The sequence below is a fragment of the Mus musculus genome, chromosome 16 (assembly GCF_000001635.26).
Source record: "Mus musculus strain C57BL/6J chromosome 16, GRCm38.p6 C57BL/6J".
Taxonomy (NCBI): Eukaryota; Metazoa; Chordata; class Mammalia; order Rodentia; family Muridae; genus Mus; species Mus musculus.
Genome location: NC_000082.6, coordinates 63726422 through 63754275, shown reverse-complemented (window position 1 = coordinate 63754275; position 27854 = coordinate 63726422). Strand labels below are relative to the sequence as shown.

At 35.8% G+C, this 27854-nt stretch overlaps 1 protein-coding gene and 1 non-coding gene across 3 annotated transcripts in view; both read left to right on the top strand.

The window, feature by feature from the left end:
- Epha3 (Eph receptor A3) overlaps window positions 1-27854 on the top strand; it is a 320644-nt gene that overhangs the window by 109900 nt on the left and 182890 nt on the right. The window lies entirely within an intron of this gene.
- Window positions 6742-6847, top strand: Gm22769. Its single transcript, XR_003951981.1, has one exon. It is a non-coding gene; the product is annotated as a U6 spliceosomal RNA (small nuclear RNA).

The window sequence follows — 27854 nt, the reverse complement described above, 5'->3', positions numbered from 1 at the left end:
TGGTGTTCAGCCTTTCTCACATCCACAGCACTCAAACTAGATGAAGATGAACAGAGACCTTTGGAACCCTGAGCAAACCTTCCTTCACCTTAAGGAAGGGGAAGGTATCACTCAGATCACGTGTTTTGTCAGATGCTTATTAACAGCATTATTTTCATGTGCCAAACAAGAATTATTATTATCATGTTTTTCCACTATCAGTTACTTAATTTGCCATTTCCTAAACTGATGCCAGATTAATAAAGGATAATACAGATTATCAAAATTCTATACATCTGTTCTCTCCAACTTTAGAGTAGGAAAAAAAGCCAAGAAATTGTTTGAATTGTTTGATATATATATATATATATATATATATATATATCCAAAAGATTTATCTGTATGCAAATGTTCAAATGTTGCCATGTATTAAAATCGCTGTTATCAGAATTAGATACAATGCAATTCACCAGCTCTTCCCACTGTCTGGATCTACTATGTAAAAAGGCACCCTGTCTTTAAAGGTGTGAAAGAATGAGGTGTACTTTAGATCCACATGTGATCAAGTTGCAACTCTAACATTGCAAGTTGTATAATGTGAAATATCATGGACTTCCGGTGTCTAAATGGTGACATCTGGTTCTAGATATAGCTTAGAATGGTCTTATCCCCAAGATGGCAAAGGAAAAAAGAAAAAAATATTTATCATACATTAATATAGTCATACCTAATATTACAAAAATGTTGGAATTTTGGAGTAGATACTGACTAGTAGTATTTGTTCTCTATTTTTCTTTGAGCCTAATATATGAAATGAAGTATTTATAACACAAAAATTCAGAATGGAGAAAGCAGAAGGCCTTCCTTACTGGCAGCACTTTTGAGACATAAATACAGTGATCATGCTGTCTAAGTGTATCCTTCAGAGGTCTGCAGGGTATCCCTACGTTTCTGCCTTTGGCATTGAACTAGCATGTATAAATGAGGTTGTCTGCTCTGTTTGCCCCGTTGTTAGGGTAGGGAGAGCAGGCCCTGCCTTTAGTAAGAATGCTATTCACAAGATCAAAGCATTCTAAAATCATTCCATTGTTATTGCGGTTGACAGGACTCTTTGCTTCTGTCTCCCTGCTGAGCCAGACCCTAAGAACTCCACACCAGGATTGTTTTTTCTCATGCCTTGAATTGCTGCCTGCTTGCAGACTTCAGTAGGAGAGTTAAAAAAAATCCACAAATTCCCAGTTACAGTTGGCAAAGGATGGCTAATCCTCCTCCCATCTCTGAGTAAATCAAGATTTGGCATGGCTATTAATAAATGCAATTAGAAGTTTATTTGCTAGAGGAGGTAAAAAGGTAAATTCAATGTGTTTCTTCCATAGACTTTAATTTATCTTTTTGTTCATGCAATGGTAATACTAAGATTTCTTGAGATTCCTGAGAATTGAAATAATAAGAATGCTTTCTCTTTTGTTTGCTTGTTTTGTTTTGTTTTGTTTTCCTGTATCTTTAGCTGACTAGATCACCAGTACTTTGAGGGATGCATACATAGAGACTTATTCCTACATCCTATATCTACAATAGAAGCTGCAATGTAAGAAAAAATAAAACAGTATTGCTGGTATACCTATAGCATTACCTTTGGCCTATGAGTCCATTTCTAAGTCTAGAGTAACTTGGGACAGAGACCACAGGTTTTTGCTGTTCAATATCCAAGCAGCCAGACTTATGCAAGATAAGGAAACATATATGTCTTACAATACACATGTTCTCAATCTCATGTTAATCCTTGGAAGTTTAATAAAGCCCTCTGTGATTTTACACATGTATTCCTCTAATAGGAAGCCTTGTGGGACACTTGACATTTTTTTGAAGTAATGACTTACAATTTTAAAGGAAGGTCACCTATACAAACTTAAACCATGTTTTGTAGATCAAATTAATTACTGTAATCAAGTGATTTTTTTTATGAAGGTAAAAAAATTACATGATGTTTTGGGGCCTCAGTTCAGGTACAGAATGTTGGCAGGCCAAATATAGAAAGATTTTGATTGACAGTAAGAGTCTAAATGGAAATTTCCATAGTTTTATTGCTGAGTTCCCCTGCTCAGATAAATTAAACACAAGTGATGTCAGATAGGCATTCAACAAGTAATGCCTTGAAAAACATAAAGAAAGTAATATTGAAATACAAAAGAAAGAAATACAAAAGAAAGTATATTAAACTTTATTGTCAAGTGACAATAAAGATCAATAAGCTATAATTTTGTAGAGTAATAATGATGTCTTATAAATAGAAAGAAAAATAAAAGAAGGATTTCTTTAGTACCGTAATTATATAAAATTTAATATTGATAGAAAGTGAAACTCTTTATACTGGAGTTTACATTAAATTTAGTGTTAACATGATCCATATGCCAGCTGTTTTAATGTATTATCAACAATGAAATTGTATGATGCTCTGTGAAGTCAAATTGAAAAGTGAGTGTTTAAATGTGATAAATGCCATAATTCAACCTAGATAAAAATTTACTTGTTTTCTTTTATCTCTTTGACTTGGTAAAATAATTTGGTGTGTTATGATTTTAATCAGGATGAACCAATAAAAGTTTCACTTCCTTCATTGATAATAAACATGAGTTAGGAAACCATGAAACTTCAACGTGGTTCTTTGTCTCTGAAGATGAATATTTAAGAGATAAAACTCTGTAGTGTTTCATTGTATACGGATAGTTAAAGCTAGTTACAAATATACTCACTCTTTCAGAGGTGAAGGAGATGTGGGGTGGAAGTCTGTAAGAGGGGGATGGGCACGGGAGCCAACATTTCGAATTTAAGTAAATAACATAATCAATAATTAAAAAACAAAAAAGAGAAAATTTAAAATTATAACATTTACTTGCTATTTTGTCAATATTTCACATTAAAAATTTATTATAATGTTTCAAGAACAAGGGTCTCATTTATGCCCTTAAAATTGCTGACATTTTTTTACTTTCATCATTCACATACATTTAAGAATCATGTTATGAAGTCTGGGTAAAATTGAAGATTTTTATTGGAAGTTTTCAATGTGAAGGTAAACATGATAAAGGAATATATTTTCAAAATGTTCTTGTCTGTGGACATACTATATATCTGTTAAAATTACTTCTGTTACTTTTTGAAGTCATATTTTGTTTTCTTTTGAGGGCCTGACTAAATTTTAATGGCGAAATTTTCATATCAATTTAAATTTACTTTAACATAATAATTTTTGTTTATTTTATTTATTTACCTTTCATGCTGTCCCACTTCCTAGTTTCCCCTCCTCAAAACCCCACTTCCTTTCCCCCCTCCCCTTTGCCTCTATGAGGGTGCTCACATACCTACCCACCCATTCCTTTCTCAACATTCTAGCATCTCCTTATGCTGGGGTATCAAGTCTCCACAGGAGCTAGGGCCTCCTCTCCCATTAATAAGGTTATCCTCTGCTACATGTGTAGCTGGAGTCATGGGTCCTTGCTACACATGGGTGTATTTGTCCCTGGGGCCTATTGGTGGTCAGGTTAGTTGATATTGCTGTTCTTCCTATGGGATTGCAATCCCCTTCAGTTCCTTCAATCCTTCTCCTAATTCTTCCATTGGGGGTCCCTGGGCTCAGTCTGATGGTTGGCTGTGAGCATCCACATCTGTATTGGTCAGGTGCTGGCATAGCCTCTCAGAGGACAGCTGTACTAGGCTCCTGCCTGCATTCACTTCTTGGCATCAGAAATGGTGTTGGTGTTGAGTGTCTGCAGATGGGGCGATCTCTGGATGCTCTTTCCTTCAGTCTTTGCTCCTTTTTTGTCCCCACATTTCCTTTAGATAGGAACAGTTTTGGGTTAAATTTTCTAAGATGGGAGGGTGGCTCCATCCCTCAACTGTGGTCTGTGTTTATCTACTGGAGATGGTCTCTACAGGTTCTCTCTCCCCTTTGTTGGATATTTCAGCTAATGTCATCCTCCTTGCTTCACTGGCATCTGGGCTTTTCTAATAGCTACCTCCAGTTCCCCACCCCTGACTGCTACATGCCTTTGTTCAATTTCCTGACTCTCTGTATATCTCCCCCATCTCTACCCATACCTGATCCTGCCCCTCTTTTTTCCTCCCCCTCCTCTTCCCCTCCCAAGTCCCTCACTCCTGTTTCCTCCCATGAGTTTTTTGTTCCACCTTCTAAATAGGATTGCAGCATCCACACTTTGGTCTTCCTTCTTCTTAAGCTTCATATGGTCTGGGAGTTGTATCATGGGCATTCTGAGTTTGGGGGGGGGGTTAATATCCACTTATCAGTGAGTACATATCATGTCTGTTCATTACTGTTTGGGTTACCTCACTCAGAATGATATTTTCTTCTTCCATCCATTTGCCTGTGAATTTCATAAAGTTATATTTTTAATAGCTGAGTAGTACTCCATTGTGTAAATGTACTACATTTTCTGCATTCATTATTCTGTTGAGGGACATCTGGGTTATTTCCAGCTTCTAGGTGTTATAAATAAGGCTGCTATGAACATAGTGGAGCAAGTGTATTTATTACATGTTGGAGCACCTTTTGAGTATATGCCAAGGAGTGGTATAGCTGAGTCTTCAGGTACAACTATTTCCAATTTTCTGAGGAACCACCAGGCTGCTTTCCAGAGTGGTTGTACCAGCTTGCAACCCCACGAGTTCCTCTTCCTCCACATCCTTGTCAGGACCTTCTGTCATCTGAGTTTTTGATCTTAGCCATTCTGACTGGTGTGAGGTGGAATCTCAAGGGTAGTTTTAATTTGCATTTCCCTAATGACTAAGGATATTGAAATTTTCTTTAGGTGCTTCTCAGACATTCAGTATTCCTCAGTTGAGAATTCTTGGTTGAGCTTTGCACCCCATTTTCAATAGGGTTATTTGATTCTCTGGAGTCTAGCTTTTTGAGTTCATGACAAGGTGGAAAATACGGCATTGATCTTCCTTTCTTCACCACATCGTATGCTGTTGTAAACAAATAACAGCAACAAAGGTTTTCCTTTCATTTTACTTTGTTAAATGCACACACTTCTGAAGTCACTGCAAATAATTAAAGAACCAATTTATGAAGACTTATATAATAAGTTACACTGGAGAGGCTGATTGTGTTTTAAAGGAAAGGAAAATTTTCTTGAGAGATTTTGTGGAAGTCATCAATCTATTCTTTATTTTCCCTAGAAACAGAAAGTTATTGTATTCTGTCTTAAAAGCTTGACTTATTTTACATTTAAAAAAATTCATACCTAGCACACAATATATATGATTATATATACATAAATATTAAATGTGACTGCATTTTTTCTCCTCAAGAATATGATTCAAAAAGCTATACAGTATTCAAGAATTAAATAGTTTTAGTCTTTGAACTTTCCAGCCAATACAGGGCAAAATATACTAGGAATTCTGTCTGCCATGCCTATAACTGTGCACATTAAAATCATTGTGCACACTCACAAAGTTTTGCCGTGCTCAGTAACCTTATTCTCTTATGAGTTTCATTCCTGATACTCTCCTAGGTCAGGACAACAAAGAATATTCTTCAAATGATTTTTATTGTGTTCCATATTTCAGAACTGCAGTGGTCTAAATTCAGATGTCTCGACATTCCAATCAAACATACATACGTAATGGTGTTTTATAAACAGTGCTGCTTCAAAGAAAGTGCAGCCAAGTAAGCAAACTTAGGATATCAATAGTAAAACTATCAGTAATATATATGATTTTTACAATGTAGGAATATGATGAAGTCACTGCCTGTCTTGACGTTGTTATGTGTACAGTCTGCATTCAACACCAAAATAACACATTAGTCTCATGTGAGGTAAGGCAGAAATTCAAAGGAGCATTATTTTAAAAGTAACTTTATCCTTTCTGAATATATTGCTTTTGTTCATAGACCTAAACACATCCAAGACATTTATCACCATTCCTCATTTCATTGGCCTTTTGAAAGAAGCATCATTCATCAAACATGTAATTTTCCATAATCTTTGTACAGAACAATTTGCCTTTTTCTGATCTTTAATGTGACAGATTGCAAAGGTGGAGCCTTTGTGACTTAAGGCATAGACAGGCTCAGATTTCAGGTGCGTTCCTGTCTTCTGGCTGACTTGATTTATAATACTGGAGGTAGTGCAAAATTAAAAATTAATTAATTTGAGTGACCTAGTAATAAAGGGAACTGAGGGGCTGTATTGAGATGCTAATAAGCCTGTTTCAGACCTATTCTGGCCATCTGATCCTCCGGAATATCCAACAGCTGTGTGTGGTAGGCAAAACTGACAACTAAGCACATTCAGAAGAAAGGGTCAAGGTCAAGGGTTTGTCTTCTACAGCCCAAGCAGTCAAAGCAGGGGCTACTTTCCCCAGCCTCTTGTTGGAGATGAAAAGAGGGTCAGCTGGTTGAAATAATGTATTTGTATGATTGTATGAGACACTCTCTGTACATAGAGAGTGATGTGGTCTTACAGTGCAATTTAGTCAGTTTGTAATGTTTTATTCATTTTGTAGAAAAAAGGACTTCCCAAGCAAATCTTGAAAAGCTTTCAAATACTATAATGCTCTACTCACTATTTCATTTGTTAAATATGTGATTAAAGCAAATAATATTTATGGATAAGCAAAATGTAACAATTGTTATTTAGAAATATAGGTGCATAATAAGTGGTATTCAGCTATTTATGTATAACTGAAATAGAATATGCCCAAATTCTTTTAGAAAGTAGCACTACTGCTGCATAAGTAATTATATTTATGACACATAAAATAATGTTAACGATTAAGAGAGGTTTAGCATGGACCCTGCACAAGGATGAACCCCTACCACCAAAAAAATCATTAAAAAAAGAAAATAATGTTCATGGTGACTAAATATATAAGCTATCTAATTTATAATGTACTGGTACAGGATATATTTATATTTATTAAAATACACACACCTAACTATATATTCTCTAATTATACAGATTCATCAAGTTTTGCTTATTGAATATTTTGTTAATATATTAAAATTTTCATGTGATGTATTTTGAACTTTCTCACTCCCACACATCCTTTAGCCTCTCCCCAGTCCACACCCTTATGCAAAATCGTTGTGTACTATTTTCTTCTGCATTTTAGAATAATACAAAATATAAGTAAAAACTATCATATTTATTTCAGTGAGTATTCCAAAAATCATTGTCTGTACAAGCATCCAATCAAATAATAAATAGTGCTAAGGTAATAAATATTGACAATTGAGTATACGTAGTGGCACCCTAATACACCACTTGTCTATTAGAAAGAGTGAAATGTTGATTTGATAAAATTACTCAGAGTTATAAAGTAAGTTCTGACAAATAAAACATGAAAACTTAGAAATGCCTAAATATGTAAAGCTTCTTAAAAATTAAGCATGTATACTAGAAATACTTTTAAAGTTATTTTTATCTACAAAATAAATGTAATTTTCCCTTTAGAATAAATGCTTAGTTTTTGAAGTACATTTTATAAATCTTGTAGCTTTCTACACATCATATAGTCAGGCTGTTACTTGAAAGAAGTCTAAACTAATATAAACATCAAAACTAAACAGAAATTAAATGAAAACATTCCTCAGATGGCATCACTCTCTTGGCTTTCTTCTTACTTTCCCTCGGGATGAGAAGGAAAAGGTGATTAGCTTTTGCACTAGAAACCAATTGACTCAATGTCTCTAGTGGGAATCTTCATACCATATGCTAATCACCAAATCAGACAGTCACTGCTGACATCCTGTAGCTAAATGTCAGCTAATTGAAAATCAATGGGACTTTTCCCCTAATTTGTGCATTCAAGAAAATTTATTGTGTGGGGAACATTTTTCACATATTTAACAATCCTGAAATACCTGCTATTGTTATGTAATTTCAACAATAATAAACATAAGATCACTCTCACTTAGAATTTTATTAAAATCCTGATATTGTTAATTGATGCACAATGATTAATGACAGCTTTCACTTGTTTTCTTGCTTATGATAGACATTATTTTACTATGACCACATAGCATATCTATACACATATCCAAGCCATATTCTTTTATTCACCATTACAAGTCTCTGAGAAACTAGGGAATCTTGGGAGTTTAATAGGTTTTCTCTTTTAAGGTTTCCCTTATGTATTCCAGACAAAATACTATGCACATTGTTTTTTAATTCATTTTAAATGGGTATGCCACCCGAATATTAGAATATAATAAGAAAAATATAATAGTGTATTTCATTATTGGATTGGATTCCAAAGACATGTGCAAGAGCAAATTTATTCCAACAAACTAGCTAAATATTTTCTACAATCTGGATATTTCAATTTATTTTTTCCCAGGGGATAAACTAAGGAGATCAGTAAGCAGATTTATGAGCCTGAAGCCTTGGTCACTTATTGATGGGTCAGTAAATAAAATAACACTTCTCCACTGCAGAAAACAAGATGAAGCTGTCCTTTAGTGACATGGAAGGCTGATTTTCAACATGGGTTCATTTTCTGAAGGTGCTTTCCAATCAATGAGGATGTGAAAGAAAATGCGCAGTTGGCAGAGCTGGTAATCTAACTCAAAGCCTTAAAAGGACTGCCTTTGTCTAATTGCTACAAGTGCTGCAACCTGAGCTGATGATCGTCAAAGCAATTGCAAGCCAAGGATTGTAATTCTACTGAGACTGACATTCCCGCTACAGGGCAAAATCTATACAGGATTCCTGTTAAATGCGATAGCAGCACCATAGCAATAGCAATAGCCATGCTTCTAGGAAGGTATGGGTACCACTTACGCTTGAGATTTCAGTGTCAAATTGTGCACTGAGAAGTATTTTGATGTTTCTTTTACAACTCCTAATTTTGTGCACAATTAATTTGAATATCATTTTCAAATCATTTTATTTGAATAGACTAAGGGACAGAGTGTAGGGAACCACTTGTTTTTCTTTCCCATTTTCTTTAATCTATTGCTATTTACAGATTTATACCCATTTCGTTTAGTAAGTATAAAATATTTCCCAGTCAAGGCAAATAAAAATAGAGAGGCTCTACCTTTAAGTTTTCTAATTATGTAATTCAACAATTGGGTGGGGGGAGCTTGCATCTTAGGAATGCTGTGATTTTGTGTTTGAAAACATGAAAATATTGTTATCTCATAATATTGCTCATTTTCAATAGTAAGTTTATGTCTCATTTTGGACTCATGAGTTTTAAATCAGGAAGAAATCCATATTGTGAGAAAGTTGGATCTTAACATATATTCTGATATATAATAGAAATATATGTGAGTATAGCTGTAGTTTCATGTATGTCCATTTTAAGAAATCTGAAAAAAATATAAGCTTTATTGTATTTTATATTTTATTGATATATATATATTTTATCCATGTAGACTGGAACATATCTTCATATCTTCAATTAAATAATAAATTATGAGTTAATACTCTTACATGGATCATATATTTTTATAAATCCTGTGTATTTAAAAGAAAAGATTGTAAAAACATTTTTTATATAAGCCAATAATTCTTCAAACAACTATGGTATTATTTCTTTTTTTCTTTTAACAAAGGTGTTTCTTTACAAATGGTCATGTTATACTATTTCCACAAGTACCTACAGAAGAGCAAAAGTACTGACAGTATTTTAAATTGTCTTTATTTCATGTATTTAAGTATTCATTTATTACCATGGTGTCAGCACATTATGATGAGTAATGGCATATGATAGGCATGTTTCTTCATCTGAATACTGAACACTTGGTAATATCGTTAGTAGTCATAACTTAAACTTCTTGAAAAATTTGCTTTTTTGTTAAGCCTTCTTCTGGTAGATCATGGCAGTTTTTGTAGCTCAGTAGATTACTGTAGGCACAGCTCAGTTATAGACAACACTCTTGGTAAACACTTCTGCTCCTCTTACTCCATGTCGATTGATTGGACCAGTCTGAACTATAAACAGAGACGGCAGAGAGGGTGGGCACTCTTAAATGGTTAGCATTCTTGAAAAAAACACATTAAATACGATGAGTAATCAAACCAGAATGTCTGCAGATACAACAGTTATTATTCGTGCCTGGATCATTTCTTAAAGAGCACAGGTAATGCATACATGGTGTATGTATTATATGTCTCATGGAATGTGCCATGGAGAATGCACTTGGACTTTTGGTCAAGTCTATACACTCCAGGACACACCTCTCTTGTGTCTTCTTCTGAGACAACGCAGCTTAATGCTTTAGTGATGATAAGATTTTGAATAATAGATATAATTATCTGAATAATATTGGGGAAGAAAATCCAAGGCAGAATGGGTAAACACAGTTCTTTGTAATTCTGAGGTGGCTGTGTGTAACCTGTAATTGGCTGCTAATATAAACCTGGACAAAAATCGTCTCCACTCTCATAGGGGTTATTTTTACCTTGACTTTATGAAAGAGAAAGTAGACTTTATATCGACTTCTCTGATTAAATGGAACAACTATAAAAACATCACTCACATAATTGTGAGGAATCCTACTGCAAGAGGCAAGATTAGTCCTTCACACCTTCTCTGAAGTGCGAATTAAACTTGATGTCTTCAAATCATCTGGCCCAGAAGGAGAGACTTTGAACATCACAGGCCTGGCCACCCTGCGGCGAGCTATTGTTATCAGAGTGCTAGCGCAAGTTAGTTAAATAGATTTTGCTTCACCTTAAAAAGGCCTTTAGGGAAGTTGCTCAAATTGTATAAGGACAGCCTTTCTAATTCCGTGCATAATAAGTAAGAGTAGCTGTGTAATAAGGTTGCTTAAAATTTTGAAATAGGGAAGAACATTTGGCAACAGTGCCATAGAGAGTCTCAGGAGAATCAATTATACCCAGAGTTGTGCATTGGCAAATCTTTCACTGAATATTGGTATCTTCCTTTTTCTCGCACTGCATCATGTGATAAGCTCAGAGTATTCACAGAATTGCTGACTGCTCAAAGGGAAACCCATGGAGACAACAGCATGCCTTTCTCATAAGACGTGAGGTTTTCTTGATGTTGCCGGCTGGGTCTGGATTTAAACCCTGCACATCTAAATATTGTCACGCAACTGAAAAACATCTCAACCTCTGCTGCTGTAATAAAAATAGACGTTTATATTTATTTTTAATGGACATACGTGTAGTATTAAGGAACTGTAAAATAAAAATTCTCTCACACAGCTCCCTATACATCATTGAATTATATTAGAAATTGTTTATTTGGTGTACTTGAATTTCTAGAAAAATAAGTGAAAAAAATTACTTTCAAATGAAAAATGTTTGTATGACTGTCTTTTAGAAAGTCAGCATGACATTTGATGCCTGTAACCTCACTTTAACATGACATAGGACATATCTGTTCAGACCATATAATGCACATCAGGTCCCCCGTTGGTTTAGTTCCTTAACTCTGAAAAAAGACGTGTCAAAGAGCACACAAGGAACACAAAGAGATTGCCATCAAGTCCATGGGCAATGGCAGTTCAATTATCTTCTGTATGAATCTGCGGGGTGACGGGTACCGCTCTGAGCTGTATTTGATACACTAGACAGGCTCTCAATCACTGCTCTTGACAGAATTTTGTATGGCAGTTAGGAAAGTGAATATGAATGCTGGCATGAAAAAGCGAAGCTTATGTAGAAATTCATTCAGAATATCTTTCACTTAAATCTGATGTTCCCTGTGCTTTCTAGTACATTTGAAGCAATCAGAATCGATATTTTAACGTTCTTCAGATGTTATTTTCTTCCTCTACAATGCCAATCTGAATTCTAATCCCAGTAGATAATATTGATTCCTGCTGGTACTTGATATAAGAGAGAGTTTGTGTGTGTGTGTGTGTGTGTGTGTGTGTGTGTGTGTGTGTGTGTGCGCACACACGCACGCGCATGTGTGTATGTATATGTATCATGTACATACAAATACATAGTACATAAACAATAAATGGGTCAGTATATATTCCATTGGATGGGTAAACACTGAGAAAGCCTCTCAATAGAAATAATTAGGTATCAAATCAGTTAAAACACACTGAGTTCGAACTCTATGACAATACTTATTCAGTTCATCAGAATTATTACAAGTGTGCATGAGAAAAAGAGCAGCATGCTTAGTTCAAGAGCAGGCACCAAACAAGTAAACAGAGGGATTTTGGCATTAACATCATTAACACAACCTATGCAGGGTGGATAAAGGATAAGTTTGGAAGTTAATAGACCTGTTCATCTGGGATAGTAACCTGTGACAATTTAAAGACACCTCAGCATTTCAGTTGTGGCATACTTTTAGGTAGCTACTCTCTCCCAGGTTTGCAGTTAGAATTGAGAACAAAAAGCATACCAAAAGGATCTTATGTTTAGTTAGAAAAGGCAGTGTGAAGACGGATAACAGAAGGCCTAGCTTTTGAAGATAATAATTAACAGTAACATGAAACCAAACGTTTTTGCATTAGGCAATAGAAAAACACTTTGAAGGCTGTTCTAGAACTGGCTAGACACCCTTCCATTGCAAGGGTATGGAAGTGTAAAATAATCTGGAACACGCTCATCTCTATAGCACCCTGTTCTCATAGGGACATCTCACAAGTTTTTGCCATGTGAATTCTTTGTAAAGAGGCTGCTGCCAGACTAGAAATTCCAATAGTTATAGAGTCAGAAAATCTCCCAACTATTTTCCAAGAAAAGCTGGAAGATCAAGCAGTGTGCTGAGCAGGAATATCAGTCTATGGCCAGGGCCTCTAAGAAGATGGTGCATAAAGTCATGCTGCAGTCAAATCCCCAGGGTGTTGAAGATGTCACAGATACGGAATTTCTTCCGTCTGTTCAGAAAAGCAGTGAATAAAGTCAGCCCTATACAGAGACACCATATATGTGTTTAAAGTTATAGGGGCGAGGCTGCAGAAACCCTTAAAAGTAACAGATAAATCCATCTTGTGCCTTGAGTTCTAAACATGGTGCTAAAATATTTGTTTCCCCTGTGCTCATTCTATGCCTTATTTCACTTTTCTTTTTCTAATTTAAAGGTATTTATTTATGTAAGTACACTGTCACTTGTCTTCAGACACACCAGAATAGGGCATCAGATTTTTTTTCCATTTTTTATTAGGTATTTAGCTCATTTACATTTCCAATGCTATACCAAAAGTCCCCCATACCCACCCACCCCCAATCCCCTACCCGCCCACTCCCCCTTTTTGGCCCTGGCGTTCCCCTGTACTGGGGCATATAAAGTTTGCGTGTCCAATGGGCCTCTCTTTCCAGTGATGGCCGACTAGGCCATCTTTTGATACATGGCATCAGAATTTATTACAGATGGTTGTGAGCCACCATATGGTTGCTGGAAATTGAACTCAGGACTTCTGGAAGAGCAGTCAACGCTCTTAAGCACTGAGTCATCACTCCTGCCCCTCTATTCCTTATTTCAATGTTACCCTCCCTAGTATAAAATGGGAACAGTTAATCTGTTCCATCACATATTAGAATTATATAAATTGCTTTTTTAAATTTTGACAGGAGCTCACAGATAAATATGTATCTTATGTCTCAGAAGAGAGTTTTTTCTTGGACTTTTATAACACTGTTGGAACTTTTTAAGGCTTACACTTAGAATTGGAAATCTTGATTGCCAACTTTACTATGTTGATGGATCACTAGGATATTAGTAACACATACCTTTCAGTGTCTGGGAGCATATTTTCAGAGAGGATTAACTTGGACTTAATGACCTGCATTGAGTATGCATGGTTCCATTGCACAGACTGGGGCTTTGGAAGCAAAGAAAAGAATACAGAGTAGAATCATAGATAATCTTTTCTCTGTTTCCTAGCCACTATGATGGGGTCTAGTTTTTTATATCACATCCTCCATATAATGATGGAATGAAACCTCTGAATCCACATGTAAAATATATCTTCCCTTCCTTAAGTTCTTATCTCAAGTATTTGTCCAGAATGATGAAAATTGATTAAAACAGTCATTTTCTGCTTTGAGTATTAAACTATGATATTCTGTTTGTGTTATGCTCAAGATTATTTTTATTAGTTTAAGTGCCTCTAAAATGACCAAAAAAATGGATAATCTTGTGATGCAGGCTTCATTTTACATTATGCTGATATATCTTACCTCTGATAGGTTATCTATGGTTCAAAAGCCTTTGGAAATATGATGAAGCCTGGTAACATAGTTCACTGATAAGACTCTTGTCCTGACATCTGTGGTGCAAGGGGTTTAATCTGTTAAATCAATTAATTAGCTAATTAACCAACTAAGTTCATCCACAAAATATTGTCACTGCTATCTCAGAAACGGGAAGATTTAGGCAGCACTCATTATATCTAAGGCTACATTTCTGTTAGATGTGCATTTAGCATCCATGAACCATGAGTTAAATTAATTTTCAGCATGACAGTAAGGAAGGCCAGAGTCTTTGTATGCTGAACCCCTGCACCAAGGCAGTTTTCAGTTATTTAAACGGAAAGTCCACTTTCTTAAGAACATTATTGGGAAAAGAGTGGGCATCTTGGCTTTAAAACTGTAAACACTGGCAGAAATTCACTAAAACCAAAGTCAGCAAGCTCCTTCTTCATCAGCTTTTCCAGGCCACCATTCCAAATTAGCAGAAACTCATTGTTTTATTAACCAGAATTACTAGAGCTTTATAGTCACTACATCCTCACACTGGCCAGTTGCTTCCTGCCATCATAATGTTATCACCACTCCCGTGTATGGTCAAAAGCTCCAGAATAAATTGCCATGCTTTTAGCAAGACGTCTCACATGTAATACCAAAGTATTACTTCTTAAAATGTTTCTGTCACTTGTATTTCACTGTCTCTGTTTATTCAGGAAAACTACAAAAGTCAGATATCCTACATAAACTACAATGATATCACCCACTTCTGTATTTGTCAGGCACTGGCAGAATCTTGAGGAGACAGCTATATCAGGCTCCTGCTAACAAACACTTGTTGGCATCCACAGGACAAGGAAGTGAGAGTGGGTGGGTTGGTGAGCAGGGGGAGAGGGGATGGGATAGGGGGTTTTCAGAAGTGAAACCAGAAAAGGGGATAACATTTGAAATGTAATAAAAGAAAATATCTAATAAAAAGAACCCTACAATGATAGATTTATATTTTTTTCTTAAAACAAGTTGTTCTAGCTGAAACAGTTTCGTATTTAGTTCTTTCATGTTTTCCATTACAGATAGACACACCCACTCACACACATACAGAGACATGCACAAACATTAATCGTTATATAGAATTTTAAGATCTGCTCTCAGACACCTTCTGCTTTTATTCCCAAAGTGATTCTCTCCTATCCTAAAACACCTTATTATGTGTTGCATCGGGTTGGATTTAGGAGTCTTCTATGCATCAAAATCTATTGGTTTTCAAGTTCCTTAAATATAGTGGTCCAGTAATCACATAAAACTTCTGTGCATCCTCCCATATAGTTTGAACCATCTATAGGTGATATATAAAACAGTGCCTCTAGTTAGTATGTATATAATTGTTCTGCTATATGGCCAAGGGAATGGATAAAAAAAAACTTCTGTATTTGAACATTGAAGATGTAATATCTTTATTGATTATTTTCCATCCCAGGAAACAAAAACCCACAGATATAGATTCTGCAGACAAAGAGTACTACTGAGTATAAGCTAAATCACAGGCATTTCTGTATTTGTTAAGCTAGGTATTTCAGTTATGTTAGCCTTTACATCACCACTGTTCATCAGTTCCCCCATACCACCTTTGGGATGGTTTTGTGTTAAGTTTCTGGCATACAATTCCAATCCCTTCATGCCACTGCTATGTGAAGAGCCCACTGAGTTCGCACTCTCATAGCCCAGCAAAACTTCTTGTCAATAGTCACTTGGTGATGTCATTTGCTCCAGAGCTGCTTGTGTGTGTGTGTGTGGGGGGGGCAGAATTCACAGGGATCTTTCTCAGAGATGCTAAGAACATGAAATGGAGAATTGATTGTGCGGTGCCATGATTCTGAGGGTTCAGCCTTGAACCTAAGCATCTACACAAGGGTAAACCATCATCTTCTAACCTTGAAAAAGCTTAATGATGTCAAGAAGCAAATTCCTGAGTATCTTCCTGTCAAACTGTTTTTCATTTGATTTAGAAACTTCCAGAGTAAAAATGTAGGAAAGACAAAATTGTCAAGTACTCTTGATTAGAATTAATAAGAATTTCTTTTCAAAAGTTAAAAAATTTAGTTTTCCAATACCATATGGTTACTTTTTAAAGAAGGTGATGTATGTAACAGCTCATAGTCTGTGATAAATGTTTCAATAAACAGCAAACAAATTAATATACCACACATAAACATTGAAATGATTTATGAGTTAGGCTGTGAGAATGTATGGAGGTATATTATGTATTAGATATGCTGCACATAATATTTCAGCAATAAAGGTAGGAGGTACAAATCCCATTAATAAGGATAAAAAGCATAACTCAGAGATGTTAATATCTCTAAAGCAGCAAAATCAGTAAGACATACAACTTTGATTTGAACACTCTCAGTCTGATTACTGAGGCTATTCTCATTCAGCTATCACATGCCTGTAAGATAAAGTATATAATGTAATCAAGGAAACGTTAGAATAAAACCCAAATGCTGTTTTTATTATTAAGCAATGTAATGTATGCTAATTCGTCTTACTTAAAAAAGGGATATGAATGAAAAGTACAAATTAAATGACATTGTAGGTATATAGTCTATGTAACAGAATAATGAGACATTTTATTATTTCTAATATCTCCGAGTATAGAACTCCTCCCCATGAGCTGAAATATTTAGTATGGGTTGACATTTAATGGAACATATATGAGTAAAATTAATTATGGTGTATATAGCCTAAGAATAAAAAATCATGAATTATACTGCAGTCACAGGTTATATAGATCTCCTTTTCAGGAATAATAAATTCTGGAAGAAAAACATGTCATAGTTATAGGAACATTACTTTTCAAAAGAAATAGGAAATATTTGAGGAGTAAATGTGTTTCCATATATTTCTCATACTGCAAACCATTTCCAAATTTCCACATATACTTGCCAAGAACAATGATAATTAATGTTTCATTGAATTCTTTGAGAAATGCTGAATTCCAGAACTGGTTAGAACCATATTTAAACATCTATTATCCTAGAGTAAATTCCAAAAAAGGACAGAATATTTTATATTTTTGACTATTTACTTTAGAAAAATACTCAAGTGGAGTGCAGATGCAAAATACATTTGTTTAAAAAATAACATATGGCACATACAAGTTACTCTTTTAGGCACACACACACACACATACATACACATGCACACACATAGAGAGGGTCTTATTTTGGATACCTTTTTTTAAAAGTCTACTTTGTTTTTACTTTTATTTTTTTTTATTAATCATTTTATTTGTTTACATTTCAAATGTTATCTCCTTTCCTGGTTTCCTCTCCATGAATTCCCATCCCATTCCCCCCCTCACTCCTCCCCTTTGCTTCTAAGAGAGTGCTCCTCCACCCACCTGCCCACCTTGCTGCCCTGGCATTTCACTACACTGGGGCATCGAGCCTCCATAGGATCAAGAGCCTCTCCACCCATTTATGCCAGATAAGGCCATCTCCTCTGCTAGGTCTTTATCTGGAGCCATGGATCCCTCCATCAATACTCTGGTTGGTGGTTAAGTCCCTAGAATCTCTGAGTAGTGTGGTTAGTTGACTTCACAACTAGAAAACACTGAATTGTTTGTTCAATCATATTTTTACTAATATTATTCAATTTTGCCATCTTATCTTTTTTCTCTTTGAAATGATATATGTATATAATCAATTGAGAGAGAAAGAGTACATGATTTATATAGGCATAAATTATTTCTCATAAGACTTTGGTATGATGTAGGGACATTGAAGGGATAATGAGTGAGCATTAAACACTTCTAAAATCAGCTTTATCAAATTATGTACAGCCTATATCTCTTCATGGTAGTATGCGCCAGCATTTACTTGTTATATATATATATATATTTAAATGGTCTTAAATACAACACATTTATGAGGTAGTGTGATGTTCTGACCTGTCATTCTCCTATACAATTGAACACTAGAACTTTATCGCCTGTCTAACTGTAACACAATTCTGTGACCAACATATTTAAAAGTGTATAATGTATGTGTGTGTGTGTGAGAGAGAGAGAGAGAGAGAGAGAGAGAGAGAGAGAGAGAGAGAGAAGAAAGAGGAGAAGAGAAAGAGAGGAGGAAGAAAGAAAAGAGGAGAAAGAGAAAATAAGGCACAAGAGGTATGTGAGTAGGGAGGTGGATAGGACTTGGGAAGAACTGTAGGAGGAAAAATTGTGATCAAACCATATAGTACAAAAATCTTTAAGCAAAAGTTTTAAAACCTTTAAATGAAAGTTTTAAAAAACTTAAAAAAACTACTTTTTAGGTATTATGTGTACAACAATTTATTTACACATTTATGTGCATATGTGAAAGAGCTTTCATTTAATATAATGCTGTACAAAATCAGTTAGAAAAATAAATTTGATTTAATTTAGCTCTCTTAGACAAAAACTAAGTCTAGTTTCTTCTGACTCCAACTTAGCCATTCCTCATTGCCAGATGTCAGTCAGTTATTCCAAGCAATAGAACAAGATTTACGCATGGACAAGTGGAGAGGGGAAGCACTGGATAAAAGAGCCCTGTAAATGATACTTCTGATCCCAGCAGGATAATAATGTAATAGGCTTGCATTAGAAAACAAACGGGAGAGGAGAGTTTCCCCTGTTAATAACTGTAAATTAGACACCATAGTATCTTATCCCTCTTTTCTTTTCCCCACATCTATTGATACCTTACTTCAAGGGTAAGCTCAGTCCCTTGAGTGGACAGACAAGATGGATACAATACAGATAGGACATTTGGATGTGGTGAGCCCTTGAGATTTTCTTTGAGCAAATTGGAATGATCATATTAAAATATTAAAATATGCACACAATGCGCAACCAAACCATGCCTTTCTCTCCACCTCAATGTGGCAATTCTTTAAAAGACAAAAGTTTTAAAGTTCTGAAAACATTTCTTGGCTTAGAGCATCCGCCATTCTTTTGGCTTCTGTGAATATGTATTTTCTATAACTTGTACGTATTCGTATATGTATAGTAGAAAGAAATACTTGCCTAAGATGTAGAAAGAAACGGTGAAAATTTAAGAATAAGTCTTTAAAAGATTGTTTTAAAGGTCCAGGCACAATTTAGTTATTTGGTAACACGCGCAAATTTTCTTAAAAGGCATCTTTATATTTACTTAGAAATTATATTTAAACAATGAATAGAGAAATTTGTAGTTAAAGAAGAATTGAAAACTTAAGAATGAAATACATTTTGCAGCTATAATTAGTGGTTAGTTTATCTAAAATAGAAAACAGGAGAGGATACTCATGATACCAGAAGAATAGGCATTGTGATGTTATACTATCACATTTTAATGATAATTGAAGCTCAACTATTTGCTTCTTTTCTGTATTTCAAATATAGTATACATTTTCTGGGCAAAAACATAGAAACAAAAAATGCTTGATGTTTTAAATTTTGAGCTCTCACACATAATAACAAACATTGCCCCTTTCTCGAATAAAAGTATTGTAGAAAATGACTAAATTTTCACTTTTATTTTTCTTTTTGAATTTATATATGCTTTTTTCCTTTTAAAAATTTCTGACCAGTTAGTATTTAGGCCATGATACTTGAGAAAAATATCCAAGGCCTTATTCACTCTTATTAAACTGCTTTGGAAGTGAACTTTGGAATTTCAAAGATATCCATCCTAGCCTGTAATCTTGTGTGCCTCATTTCACTTTCTACATGCTTGCCAACACAGGACATCTTCGCTAGTTAATTTTATGATTAAATACTTAACTTTGCCAATACTATCACTTCAACCTCACTGTTTTCACTTTCTCTCTTAGCAAGGTGACATGTCATAAAATGATTTTTTTTATATTTCCTGTGAATCATTGGATACTTATCTTTGAATTGAAAGTTTCATTTTTTTTTATTGCCTCAACTCTATGAAAACAAAGCAAATCATTTCTCAGATCTATATACTGGTAGCATTTAATATGCCAAGGGACAATTCCCAAACTCTCCAGCCTGTTTATTCCTGTGCCTTAATTATGTGTGGCCTAAACACTGGAGTTTTTGATGCCAAACATTTGTAGAAAGTTTCACTTCAGCACTGATAAACAGCACCTTGTAAGGGATGCATGTCTTAAATATCAGTCATGTTATCAGTGAACCAGGTTCTTCTTTAGGGTGAAAAATGTAGCCTGGGGTGGAGGATGTTAAGGAAGGGAGGCAATTTCCCTATCTCATTTCATGCTTTATATCCCTAAGACTTTTTTTTTGCACAAAAATTTATTTGATTCAGTTCTTCAGGCTGACTAATGATGTACAATATTCATATATATGTTGGAGAGATGGAAGTTTTGAATATAGCATTGTCTGTTTGGAAAGAGTGTCTCCAGTTAGCAAATTTTTGCAAAAAACAATTTGAAAATGTTATATATCATAGGTAATTTAGAAATTAATTTTGACAATTCTTTCCCTTAAGAGTCTGGTTGTATATGTATGTTTACATGTTTTGCTGTACAATAGAAACTAACAAATACATGTAAAAGAACCTTTTGATATTTTGACATTCTTGCCACAACTGTGGTCTCATATAAAGGGCCTTGAGAAGGAGAAAGCAGCATACAAAGGCCGTTGATACTCAAACCAACAAAAACCTGCAACACAGCTTGACCACCCTTACCCATTCCCCTGTAAATTCTATCATCCTAGTTGCTTATCTCTAAAACTTGAGGCATCCTTTCCTTTCTTGATATCATAGACTCCACACGTAATCTATGAAGAGCCTATCTTTGTGGTATAAAGACTTACTCACTATTCACACCATATGGACTTCTATTGTTATAAGCTGTGAGCTTGCGCATCTTCTATATGAAATTATAAGTAATATTTGTCCCAATCCAATTCCTTCTGCCAACTGGCTCCACTTTTCGAGATCCCTTCCTAAACAGTGAACAAGTGTTCCTACAGCTCCCTACCTGAAACAACTAAGATCTCTCAGAGAAATGATTGATTTCTCTGATTGATTTAGCCATTACCTGAGCAGGGAATGTCTAAAATGATCATTAAATGCTCCAGTATTCTAAAATCTGAAAGCATTCAATGACTAACGGATAAGATACATAGGTTGAAAGAGTTCATGTTGGCCAAAATTCAATTAACATAAGAAAGTTATGTATTAATAATAATAATTAATAAAAATGAGAAACAAAGTAGGAATAGTAAGATTAACATCAACATGAAAATATATTTCAAATCCATAACGAATCTAAACACATGCCAATGAAGATAACATGAGAGAGAACTCACACCTGAATTAAATATTAATTAAAAGCATATTTATTGTCTTACCAATCTTCTCAATATTTCATATGGTAAAAACCACACAAATAATTAGATAAGATATACTAAATGAGAACCATGCAACGAAGTAAACAACTAGGTTAATATAAAATATTCACATGGAGTTTAAGTTTTATTGTGTTTATTAGGAATTAGCAACAAAGGGAAGAATTTTGTAAAAACAAAGATCTGATTAACAATAATGTATGTGTGTACCTTTAATGCCAATCATGTGACAATCCTCTACTGAGTGTCTGGTGATGTAATACTAGCAAGTGCACTGCACTGGTTGGGTTTTCTTGTCACCTTAGGAAGAGGGAACAGTTAAGGAGCTGTGAAAGTAAAACTGGCCAGTGCCATTGATCAACATGTCTGTCTCTGTAAAATACCATGCAGTTTTTTATCACTGTTGCTCTGTAGTAAAACTTGAGGTCAGGGATGATGATGTTTTATTGGTTTTCGTTTGGAGACTGATTATGGGATGGATCCCCGGATATGGCAGTCTCTAAATGGTCTGTCCTTTTGTCTCAGCTTCAAACTTTGTCTCTGTAACTCCTTCCATGGGTTTTTTGTTCCCAATTCTAAGGGGCAAAGTGTCCACACTTTAGTCTTCGTTCTTCTTGAGTTTCATGAGTTTCACAAATTGTATCTTATATCTTGGGTATTCTAAGTATCTGAGCTAATATCCACTTATCAGTGACTACATATCATGTGAGTTCTTTTGTGATTGGGTTACCTCAGTCAGGATGATGCCCTCCAGGTCCATCCATTTGCCTAGGAATTTCATAAATTCATTCTTTTTAATAGCTGAGTAGTACTCCATTGTATATATGTACCACATTTTCTGTATCCATTCCTCTGTTGATGGGCATCTGTGTTCTTTCCTGCTTCTGGCTATTATAAATAAGGCTGCTATGAACACAATGGAGCATGTGTCCTTCTTACCGGTTGGAACATCTTCTGGATATATGCCCAGTATTTTTTCATATTTCTTTTTTAAAATGTTAATTTTTATTAGATATTATCTTCATTTACATGTCAAATGCTATCCCTTTTCCTAGTTTCCTAAAAGTCCAGTATACCCACTCCCCGCCCTGCTTGCCAACCCACCCACTCCCACTTCCTGTTGTTATTTTATTGTTAAGAATTGTTTTATATAAGCTGTTTGTTATTTCAACTTTTCATAAATTTGAAATTAATTTTGCAATAATTTAGGTTGACCTCAGAACCTGTGAATGGAATATAGGTGAGCTATTGCTGAAAAAAATTCTCACTTAAACGTGCAATGATTGAAAATGTTTACATACATACTTATTTCAATATTATTAAATATTATTTATGTGATACACTCTGAAATTCATGTAATGAGTAGAGATATATTAGTATATTACATACAATAATATATTAGTAAAACAGAAGTCATGCCATTCATTTGTTAAAAGCTCTCCTGAGGAGCTCTACCTCAAAAATAGGGGCTGTGTAGCCTCTGTGTTGGGCTCATCATAGGTTAGAGATGCTGGTGAGACTTCTTGGAGAACAATGGGGGAATCCTGGACTGATCATAATTATTTTTATTTATTCGTTATCAGACTTAAATTTCAAGCTTTATATGACAAGTAATAATAAAAAGCAAACATATGAGAGGTGTCTTGAAATTTGAATGTTTTTACTCTTGCAATCTGGTGTACTGCATTATGCTGATAACAAGTTCTTTTGTCTTGTTAATGACTGTGGTTACATAATATGAAAGCCAAGGGATGTGTATGGGCATGTTTCACTGGGAAATTCTCTTCTCAGGATTTTTTCTTTATCTTTGGTCCACATAAAAGACTGCCATATCCAGGGATCCACCCCATAATCAGCTTCCAAATGCTGACACCATTGCATACACTAGCAAGATTTTACTGAAAGGACCCAGATGTAGCTGTCTCTTGTGAGACTATGCCGGGGCCTAGCAAACACAGAAGTGGATGCTCACAGTCAGCTAATGGATGGATCACAGGGCTCCCAATGGAGGAGCTAGAGAAAGTACCCAAGGAGCTAAAGGGATCTTCAACCCTATAGGTGGAACAACATTATGAACTAACCAGTACCCCTGAGCTCTTGACTCTAGCTGCATATGTATCAAAAGATGGCCTAGTCGGCCATCACTGGAAAGAGAGGCCCATTGGACACGCAGACTTTGTGTGCCCCGGTACAGGGGAACGCCAGGGCCAAAGGGGGGGAGTGGGTGGGTAGGGGAGTGGGGGTGGGTGGGTAAGGGGGACTTTTGGTATAGCATTGGAAAGGTAAATGAGCTAAATACCTAATAAAAAAAAAATGAAAAAAAAAAAAAAAAAAAAAAAAAAAAAAAAAGTAAGATAAGGTAATATTTTCTAATGTGATAATTTTCTATAATTCATTGTCTCAATATTTATCTACAATATGACAATTGTTTGGATTTTCTATAATTAAGGCTGAATAATATTCTGTTATACTCAGGTATATATAATAACAGTATTTTGTTATTTAGACTCTTCATGTTTTCTTTAATGATGGCTGTACTTACATCTAATCTCTTACCAATGGTGTATTTCTGGACCTTCACTAAAACTACTATCTCTTGTCTGTTTGATAGTAGCCATCATTTTACTCCACATAGTTGTGAAGTAAAAGGTCCGGGTGATTTCCATTTATAGAAAGTTTCGTATATCTGCTGGACATTTTCATGTTTTCATTGGTTGATCTGCTTTGCCTTCTTAAAATTGGGCTTAGTTCTTTTAAATTGTAACTGATAATTAAAGATTTTGGGCATTGGTCTTTGGCAATGTATGCAACTTGCCTATGTGATTTTTTTTCCAGTGCATAAGTAATTTTTTTTTAATTTGTTGATCATGTTTTTCTTTGCTGTACATAAGATTTTTAGTGAATTTGAGTTAGAACTCGGGAAGGAATAGATAAATACGTGGACATTATTCTTCAGCTTACAGCTGTCTGGACCACTGACAGGATGTAACATTTCTTCTTCTTTTGCCTTTTTCCATCACACACAGTGGAAATCTCCATGTGCACTGTTGCCATTGCAGGGTCGTTCATGAAAGGCAGATGCTTCCCACTGTTTCCGGTGTAAGCCTTATCCCAGCCCAGCATCCTGTCTTTGAGGCTTTCCTGCTATTGCCCAATGCCTTGCAGTTGCTAAGATGTCCTGCTGGCCTTCATTCTCTCTGTGCTTCCTTCCCTACAGTTATAGTCCAACAAAGGATATTGGGGTGCTGGTGTGCTTTCTGCTATCATGGCATTTAATTGTCAGCAAAGTTAACTGCTGCAAAGTGTGATGGCAATGGAAGCTGGCTACTGTGTTTGCCATCAGACACAGTCCAAAAGCAAGTACGGGGTAATTCTTTCTGAAGGTGGAAGCACTTTGAAAGATGATTTCACTTAGTACACTTTTAGACTTATTCTAACACGATTATATCCTCTATCCTTGGAATATTTAAAAATGTGATTCATGGCTCAACCCTCTTTGTACCCACAGAATATTTTGTTTTACTCAAATACCAATCTCTTGCCTTGTTCTTGCCTTTGGATACTTCATCTTTCAATTAAACACAATCTTCAGAGATTGTTAAACTCTATGTCCTGAGCTGAAAATACACTCTTTCCTGGTCTTCTCTATGGGTTCCCTTTGTATATAGAGTATTCTTAATTTAAGGTTTTTGTTTTATTTTTAAATGTGGAGATTGTTTTGTTGATTAATCTTTTATCTGGTTCTGTACTGCATCCTGGCAACTGCCATTAGGTATGTATATGGTATATACTCAACTAAGTGCTTTGTACATAAATAGATATTTGAAAACAGTTATTTCCTCTGTTAAAGTATTATAATCTGTGTAAACCCAATGATACAAATAAAAAGTAATGGCAACTATCAGCCAATGGCTCACTTATAACTCTTAGAGTAATGTATTTTATTATTTTTTGAAACTTGTCAGTAATTTTATATTTTTATATACTCCTATAAAAAGATATATTGTCTTTAGCAAACATACAGGAGCCAACATATACAGTCAAACATGCAAATTCATTATAATATCATGATTACCCCATTGATAGTATGTGATTTGTTTATTCTATTTAATATATGCTAAGGGATAACACTTAGAATACATGTCATGCAAAATATACAGTTTTAATTTTGTATTGGAAAGATTCAATCAAGGTAACTAACCTGAAAATTGACTTTTCAATTTACAACATATGGCTCATATAATTATGGAGAAGAATACTAACTGTCTTCAATATCTGTAATAGTGTCTGCACTCATTGCACCCAGATTACCTCAATCAGTCCAGCTGAAACAGAATATTAGTTTTCCAGGAATGTTGAGGAATACTACACAATTCACCAGTGTTTTAGAATCTAAACATTTAAAATTAAAGTCCAAGAGTCCAGGGATCCTCACAAGTTATTAAAAATCTTTGATTGCGAGCAGAGTCTTGCCCAACACCCGCAAGGGTCCACACGGGACTCCCCACGGGACCCTAAGACCTCTGGTGAGTGGATCACAGTGCCTGCCCCAATCCAATCGCGCGGAACTTGAGACTGCGGTACATAGGGAAGCAGGCTACCCGGGCCTGATCTGGGGCACAAGTCCCTTCCGCTCAACTCGTGACTCGAGCCCCGGGCTACCTTGCCAGCAGAGTCTTGCCCAACACCCGCAAGGGTCCACACGGGACTCCCCACGGGACCCTAAGACCTCTGGTGAGTGGACCACAGTGCCTGCCCCAATCCAATCGCGCAGAACTTGAGACTGCGGTACATAGGGAAGCAGGCTACCCGGGCCTGATCTGGGGCACAAACCCCTTCCACTCCACTCGAGCCCCGGCTACCTTGCCAGCTGAGTCGCCTGACACCCGCAAGGGCCCACACAGGATTCCACACGTGATCCTAAGACCTCTAGTGAGTGGAACACAACTTCTGCCAGGAGTCTGGTTCGAACACCAGATATCTGGGTACCTGCCTTGCAAGAAGAGAGCTTGCCTGCAGAGAATACTCTGCCCACTGAAACTAAGGAGAGTGCTACCCTCCAGGTCTGCTCATAGAGGCTAACAGAGTCACCTGAAGAACAAGCTCTTAACAGTGACAACTAAAACAGCTAGCTTCAGAGATTACCAGATGGTGAAAGGCAAACGTAAGAATCCTACTAACAGAAATCAAGACCACTCACCATCATCAGAACGCAGCACTCCCACCCCACCTAGTCCTGGGCACCCCAACACAACCGAAAATCTAGACCCAGATTTAAAAACATTTCTCATGATGATGATAGAGGACATCAAGAAGGACTTTCATAAGTCACTTAAAGATTTACAGGAGAGCACTGCTAAAGAGTTACAGGCTCTTAAAGAAAAGCAGGAAAACACAGCCAAACAGGTGATGGAAATGAACAAAACCATACTAGAACTAAAAGGGGAAGTAGACACAATAAAGAAAACCCAAAGCGAGGCAACGCTGGAGATAGAAACCCTAGGAAAGAGATCTGGAACCATAGATGCGAGCATCAGCAACAGAATACAAGAAATGGAAGAGAGAATCTCAGGTGCAGAAGATTCCATAGAGAACATCGACACAACAGTCAAAGAAAATACAAAATGCAAAAGGATCCTAACTCAAAACATCCAGGTAATCCAGGACACAATGAGAAGACCAAACCTACGGATAATAGGAATAGATGAGAATGAAGATTTTCAACTTAAAGGGCCAGCTAATATCTTCAACAAAATAATAGAAGAAAACTTCCCAAACATAAAAAAAGAGATGCCCATGATCATACAAGAAGCATACAGAACTCCAAATAGACTGGACCAGAAAAGAAATTCCTCCCGACACATAATAATCAGAACAACAAATGCACTAAATAAAGATAGAATATTAAAAGCAGTAAGGGAGAAAGGTCAAGTAACATATAAAGGAAGGCCTATCAGAATTACACCAGACTTTTCACCAGAGACTATGAAAGCCAGAAGAGCCTGGACAGATGTTATACAGACACTAAGAGAACACAAATGCCAGCCCAGGCTACTATACCCGGCCAAACTCTCAATTACCATAGATGGAGAAACCAAAGTATTCCACGACAAAACCAAGTTCACACAATATCTTTCCACGAATCCAGCCCTTCAAAGGATAATAACAGAAAAGAAGCAATACAAGGACGGAAATCACGCCCTAGAACAACCAAGAAAGTAATCATTCAACAAACCAAAAAGAAGACAGCCACAAGAACAGAATGCCAACTCTAACAACAAAAATAAAAGGGAGCAACAATTACTTTTCCTTAATATCTCTTAATATCAATGGACTCAATTCCCCAATAAAAAGACATAGACTAACAGACT